We start from the raw sequence: 6308 nt of genomic DNA, 5'->3' as shown, positions 1-6308 counted from the left end.
GCTGGGTCCCTTGTCCAAATTCACCTTTCTTCCCCCACCTTACCTCTGCCCTTCCTGCTTCCCTCCCTCCGGGTTTTCGCTGCTCCTCCAACCTCCAAAACCCAGGCCTGACCTTTCCAAGAGCCCCCGACTTTCCCTTCCCTTTCCCTTCCCGTTTCCCCAAATAGCTGGTGACCAAATTCACGCAATGGTGTGAATGACTCCCCTTGGCTAGATAATTTGTATGTGAAAAGGCAGCCCGGCCAGTGTGGCTCAATGGTCGAACACTGACCTATGAACCAGACCACAGTTCAATTCCCAGTCAGGGCACAGGCCCAGGATTCGGGCTCGATCCCCAGTGTGGGGCATGGAGGCAGTGGATCAAGATTCTTTCTCTTTGATGTTTGTATCTCTCCCTCTGCCTTTCTGAAATCAATAAAGATATTTTTTTAAAAAGAAGGCAAATGCTTAAGAGGCATCGTGTGGATGACTGGGAGGATGTTAGCTGTGGGGAAGGGGAGACTAGGGCTTTCCTGGCCCTGGGGACTGGGTTTAGCATGCGCCCCTTCCCTCGTGTCCTCCCAGGGTACTTGTCCCGGGGGCCAGATGCACCGGAAGGGTACAGGTCAGGAACTCAGGCAGACTAGCTCTCACTGGCTGGGGGACCGGAGCCAGCTGCTTTGTCCCTCATCCTCCGTGTCTACCTGTGGGAACAGGGGTCAGAAAGCCCATGTCCGTGCATGTGGCTGAGTCACTGAACTGGGAAGACACAGCGGCCCAACCTCATGAGTAGGCCTGGGAGAGAAATGTCAACCCACTCATGACAAGATGCTCAACATGAAATGCCACCTCACACCCATGAGGATGGCTATTACTAAGAAAAAACCAAGGCTGGCGAGGGTGTGGTGAAATTGGAGTCCTTGGGATGGCGGTGTAAATGTAAACCGGTGCCGTCGCCATGGAAAACCGCCTGGTGGTTCCTCACATCAAACATGGCACCTAATAGTTCCGCTTCCGGGTACACAGAAAAGTACTGGAAGCAGCCCTAACTGGTTTGGCTCAGTGGATAGAGCATCGGCCTGCAGGGTGAATGGTCCCAGGTGGAGCTGGGCAGTTGGGGTGGGACAAGGGAAAGCTAGGCCAGGCGGTCCCTCCCCACCTACCATTCTGGACCCCCCAGGAGTGCCCTGGGCTCGGTGCCACACCCGCAGCTGTTCCTGTTCTGCTTCCAGCCAGGGGAGAATCCCTAATGCCCCACAAGACATGCTGTCTGGGGCACCCAGGAAGGTGTGGGCAGGGACACCCCCATCCCCCCACATCACTGACCAGAGGAAACTTTTTAAAAAAGTTTTTATTTATTTCAAAGGGAGAGGGGGAGAGAAACATCAGCGATGAGATGGACCTGCTGCCTCCTGCACGCCCCGCCCCATTGGGGATCAAGCCCACAATCCGGGCCTGTGCCCTGACCAGAATCGAACCATGACCTCCTGGTTCAGAGGTCAAGGCTCAACTACCAAGCCACTCTTCCCCTCCCTACTGCCCAGCTGCGGCTCCACTTGCCTTTAAAAACAATCAGAAAGGAATGTGGAGCAGCACCTGGGTTGGCAACCAATAACGTTTCACATGATGTCCGTCTTCCCCCTCCCACTCTCTAAAAACCAGTTGGGGAGATTAAAAAAAAAAAAAAGCTGCCCATGCCCAGTGCCTTCTGTAATTACTTATAAATTTCAATGGGCCATGTGGCCAAAGGAACATTCGATTAGTCTACCAGTTAACAGATCTGAGAATGACAGGATTTGCATCTTTTTCTCCAAAGGGCAGCTACTTCTCTTCCCAAAACAGCCATCACTTTAGAGGCACCCAAAAAGCATTGTTAGCTGCCAAAAAAGGCGAGGTGGCTCCTCTTTCCTAAATGAAAACAGAAAGAAAGAAAAAAAAATTAGAATCATATTCTTAAATTTAAAAATTACACATTTTAATGCACTAGATGTTTCCTGCATGGTTTGCCTCCTCAGTCATGGTCCAAGGACTCTGAGAAGTCGTAGGAATATGCAGGCGCAGACACAAGGCCCGGCTTTCTCTCCAACGGCGTGGAAAGGGACTGTACGTCACGGGGCGGAGCCCTATGCTCCCCTACGCCACCTGGACAGAGCCCGGGGAGAGTGACCTCCCGGGGTGTCCACGTTGGGAGTGTCTGATCAATCAACCAACCAACCAACCAACCAACCACAAACAGCGGTAATTACAGCACAGCCGAACAGCATCACCCCTCAAAACCTCCTGAGATTTGTCTTTATTACATACCAGAGACATGATGCACAAAATCTGTGCGAGGGTAGACCTTTTACACTTTTATTATTATAGATTATGCTACATGTAGTTGCTGGTTTAGTAATCAACTTCAAACAAGTCATTGCCTTGTACTATCGATATTTCATCGGTTACTCCTTATTGAAGGCATAGGCAGACAAATATGCCCAGCTTCAACTCCAGGATCGTGAAAAGGAACTGTGCAGACCAAACGCCATCGGAAAACGGATAAGCCAAGTGCAATTCAGAGTTACTTACCCAAATCCAGTTGGCTTAGAATCTGGACTGAAGGCTGCAAAACAAGGTCAAGAGCTTAATTGGCAGTACAGCAAAACTCGTTAAAGCAAAAAATTCACTTCTGATCAACCTATATCCGGATAGGAAGCTCTAGAGCAGCGATCGTCAATCTTGTCCACCTTGTGCTGCACACAAACTAATTACTAAAACCGCAGCACACAAAAAACATATTCCCCTGATCTACCGAAACAGGTAGAATCTTTTCACTGGCTTTTGTTAATTTCAGAGAAGGGACAGAAACATCGATGATATAATCACTTATAAATTTCATCGGCCACGTGGCCATTGAAACATCAAGACAGAATCATGGATGGGCTGCCTCCCCCCCACCCCCCCAATCGGCCACGTGCCTTGACTTCCTGGTTCATAGCTCAATGCTCACCCCTGAGCCGAGCCAGGCCAGGCCAAAAGGTAGAATTTTAATTGATTCACACCAGTTGCTCGAGGGAGATGTTTCCTGCATGGTTTGCCTCCTCAGTCATGGTCCGAGGACTCTGAGAAGTCGTAGGAATATGCAGGCGCAGACACAAGGCCCGGCTTTCTCTCCAACGGCGTGGAAAGGGACTGTACGTCACGGGGCAGAGCCCTATGCTCCCCTACGCCACCTGGACAGAGCCCGGGGAGAGTGACCTTCCGGGGTGTCCACGTTGGTCACCACACTTTAAGAGTCAGACTTCTGTGCAAGCAATCCCAATCCAGCGCACAGCCATTTCCCGGGGATACCCACGCTGGGGTGGAACCTGACACCCCCTCCACCCCAAAGTCGTCAAAACTCGAGTTCAAGACTGGGCCTGAAGCCTTGTCAGTAACCTAAAATCCACTTTCCAGCCGCGCACCGCGCACACACAACCCATCAGCACGTCCCCATCCCCCGCCCAGGAAGTGGCCCACACAGAGCTTGTGTAGAAGCAGTTAATCTTTGCATATCCTTAACCCGATCACCTCCCGATGACACTAGATGTTGGAACAATTCCGCAGCACCCAGAGCCATCATGATTTCGAAACCAGGACGCAAACGCGGGAGGGGCCAGGGACAGGAGGTCCCGCGTGCAACTCCACCGAGGGCATCGCGGGGCAAATAACCGGGCACCCGGGGCGGGGTGGCTGCGTGCTCAGCGGCGTGGGGTGCGGGGTGCAGGCAGCTGGGCGCGGGCGCGCCTGGGTTCGCCATCCCTCCGCACGGATTAACGAGGGCGGCTGGCACGGACCCCGCTGGAACCGATCCTTCTAAACAGAATCCTTTCTACAGGGAAGGCTGGCTGGCAGGATGGAGCCCCAGAGGGGAAACTGACAAAAAAAAAGAAAAAGAAAAGAAAAAGGCGGATCAGAAACACTCACCAGGCGCCGGGAAGGCTCAGCGACGATCTCTTCCGCTGAAAGGCCGGGCGCAGTCAAGGCGTCCTGCTTTTATACCTTTCCAAGCCGGCGTGTCTATTGCGCCTGCGCCCCGCCGGAAGCCAGCCTATCGCCAACTCACTTGGTTAAGCCCCGCCCTCACCAGGACCAGAGGAATTCTCGCGATAGGAGAGCCTTCCCGCGCAGCATTGCTGGGGAATGCAAGTTCCAGCAACAAGGTCTGCAGAGGCGGCTGCGTTTCTCATAGCAAAACGTGCAGTTCTACTCAGGTCCCTGCGCCTGGGGAATGGGCCGTTAAACGCGTAAAAAATAGATTTGGTGTAATAAACATGAAAAATAGGAAAAGACATCTTAGAGAAACGCGGAAAGTCTAAAGTAGGGGTGTCGAACTCAGTCAGAGAAGGGGCCAAAATCTAAAATCCAGCCTAAATCGTGAGCCGAATGGTTTACTGAACAGTCATAAACTGTCATTGTGATGGAAACGCAGCGGAGTGCAGTGATGACAGCGCGGTGCGGGCCACACTGCAAGGCCTGGCGGGACGGATTTGGCCCACGGGCCTTGTGTTTGACACATGTGGTCTAAAGAGTGGTTGAATCTGCCCCCCGTCACAAGTGAAATAGACATTTAAAAAAATATATTTCTTTATTGACTTGAGAGAGGAAAGGAGGGGGAGGAAGATAGAAAAATCAATGATGAGTGAGAATCATTGATCGGCTTCCTCCAGAACTGTCCCCTGCTGGGGATGGAGCCTGCAACCCAGGCAATGTACCCTTGGCCCGAATCGAACCCGGGACCCTTCAGTCCACAGGCCAACGCTCTGTCCACTGAGCCAAGCGAGCTAGGGCAAAATAGACATTTAATAACTACAACAAATACGTAGCTAAAGAAGTAAAGTGCTCCTACGGGAATTGGAATATACTGTTGAACTGTACACCACAAATGGTTAAAATGGTAACGTTTACGTTAAGTGCATTTTAACACATACACCCCTAATAGGAAGAATTAGGCAAGTAAAGAATTCTGAAGATACATGTTGCAGTATAACGTTGCAAACGGGATAGAATTTCTAAGGTGGCGCTACTGTAGGTGAGTAAATGTGACATTGACATAGAGCCATCACAGCTGGACTATAACGAGTAGAAATATTTGTGTTCTTTCTATAAGATGTTTGTGCTGGGTGGTTCGCATACATTTACTGTCACAGCAATTCTAAGACATTGGAATTACTACCCACATTTTAAGATGCAAAACAGGAGCAGAGCAGTGGTTCTCAAAGTGCAGTTGGTAGACCCTGGGGTCTCTGAGATTCTTTTGGGGTTCCCTGAGGTCAAAGCTGTTTCACGTTAATACTTTCTTTGCCTTTTTCACCATGTTGACGCTGCAGATGTAAAGTGAAATAGTACTTAAGCCGAAGCCGGTTTGGCTCAGTGGTAGAGCGTCGGTCTGCGGACTGAAAGGTCCCAGGTTTGATTCCGGTCAAGGGCATTGGTTGCGGGCACAAACATTGGTTGCGGGCACATCCCCAGTAAGGGGTGTGCAAGAGGCAGCTGGCCAATGTTTCTCTCTCATCGACGTTTCTAGCTCTCTATCTCTCTCCCTTCCTCTCTGTTAAAAAAATAAAATATATATATTAAAAAAAAAAGAAAAAAAAGAAATAGTACTTAAACTTGGATGGTGCCTCAGCTTTTCCAGGCCTTGTTATCAAACTGTACTGGTAATAGTGTTTTTCTTTTTTTAAAGAAATATTTCATTGATTTTTTTTTTACAGAGAGGAAGGGAGGGGGACAGAGAGCTAGAAACATTGATGAGAGAGAAGCATGTACCAGCTGCCTCCTGCACCCCCCCACCCCCCCACCCCCCACTGGGAATGTGCCTGCAACCAAGGTATATGCGCCTGACTGGACTCAAACCTGGGACCTTTCACTCCACAGGCCGACACTCTAGCCACTGAGCCAAACCGGTTTCAGCAATAATAGTGTTTTTCATCATCAAAGATACACAGTATTTTATTTTAAAATATATTTTTATTTTTTTAAATATATATATTAAATACATTTTATTGATATTTTTACAGAAAGGAAGGGAGGACAGAGAGCTAGAAACATTGATTAGCTGCCTTCTGCACACCCCCCACTGGAGATGTGCCTGCAACCAAGGTACTAGAATCAAACCTGGGATCATTCAGTTCGCAGGCTGATGCTCTATCCACTGAGCCAAACTGGTCAGGGCTTTGTAATATATTTTTATTGATTTCAGGGAGGAAGGGAGAGGGAGAGGAGAAACATCAATGATGAGAATCATTGACTGGCTGCCTCCTGCGTGCCCTCTACTGGGGATAGAAGCCAAAACCCAGGCATGTGCCCTT

At 49.8% G+C, this 6308-nt stretch overlaps 2 non-coding genes across 2 annotated transcripts; both read right to left on the bottom strand.

The window, feature by feature from the left end:
* Positions 1–1964: 1964 nt before the first annotated feature.
* Positions 1965–2167, bottom strand: LOC118721028. Its single transcript, XR_004988601.1, has one exon. It is a non-coding gene; the product is annotated as a small nucleolar RNA SNORA73 family (small nucleolar RNA).
* Positions 2168–3034: 867 nt separating this feature from the next.
* Positions 3035–3237, bottom strand: LOC118721029. Its single transcript, XR_004988602.1, has one exon. It is a non-coding gene; the product is annotated as a small nucleolar RNA SNORA73 family (small nucleolar RNA).
* Positions 3238–6308: the final 3071 nt, after the last annotated feature.

Source organism: Pipistrellus kuhlii, unplaced genomic scaffold, assembly GCF_014108245.1.
Source record: "Pipistrellus kuhlii isolate mPipKuh1 unplaced genomic scaffold, mPipKuh1.p scaffold_m20_p_17, whole genome shotgun sequence".
NCBI lineage: Eukaryota > Metazoa > Chordata > Mammalia > Chiroptera > Vespertilionidae > Pipistrellus > Pipistrellus kuhlii.
Note: the sequence above shows the minus strand (reverse complement) of the source record. Positions and strands in the feature narration are given on the sequence as shown.